The following is a 699-nucleotide window of genomic DNA, read 5'->3' as shown; positions in this document are numbered from 1 at the left end:
CTCATTTATTCTCCACTTAAATACCATACTTGAGATTTAAAATCACGTTTGGCAGTGTACTGCAGGATGCTAAATAAGACTTCACACATGTTGCTTTGGATTTCTTGATATCTTGTTATGTTTTTCATCATCCATTGGAACAATTAGTTCAATTTCCTAGAAACATTTGAACAGTAGTTACGTGTTTGCCCAATAACCCAGTACCCTCTGGGTTTTTGAAGTGAAGAATGTTACTTGTACAAGTCAGAATCTGATACCAATTAAATGGTGACAGCTTTGCCAATAAATGAGAATATGCTCTTCCATGGCTAGGAAGGGAGACTGCCACAGCTGACAGGTCCCAAAGATACATGGACTTCTCATATAGTCTTGAGGGGTACCAGGAGGGTTGATGGTATCTATTTCTCTCAGTTAACCCTTCCAGAAGCTCTCTTTAGAATGCTTGTGTTGGCACTTGGGTGCAACTCTAAAGCAATTGGAAAAGTCAGGTTAACAATCAATTACATATATATTGAGCTGGAGATTTGCAGGAGTATTTTCTTCCAATGTATTTTTTTATTCTCCCCCTCCCCAATTTTCAGATACAATAAATTACTTGAAGAAGATACTATTTAATGAAATATTAAAGACTTTAGAATCATTCTATCCTCCATGCTTTCTCTCTTTAAACCTGAAGACTCATCTATCACTTAAAATTCA

General features: G+C 36.3%; 1 non-coding gene across 1 annotated transcript; it reads right to left on the bottom strand.

Annotated features, from left to right (window-relative positions):
- Window positions 1–225: 225 nt before the first annotated feature.
- LOC118900289 lies at window positions 226–356 on the bottom strand. The gene has a single exon (XR_005021073.1). It is a non-coding gene; the product is annotated as a small nucleolar RNA SNORA24 (small nucleolar RNA).
- Between the last annotated feature and the right edge of the window lie 343 nt (window positions 357–699).

Source organism: Balaenoptera musculus, chromosome 8 (genome assembly GCF_009873245.2).
Source record: "Balaenoptera musculus isolate JJ_BM4_2016_0621 chromosome 8, mBalMus1.pri.v3, whole genome shotgun sequence".
Taxonomy (NCBI): domain Eukaryota; kingdom Metazoa; phylum Chordata; class Mammalia; order Artiodactyla; family Balaenopteridae; genus Balaenoptera; species Balaenoptera musculus.
This window is presented reverse-complemented; position numbering and strand designations above follow the sequence as displayed.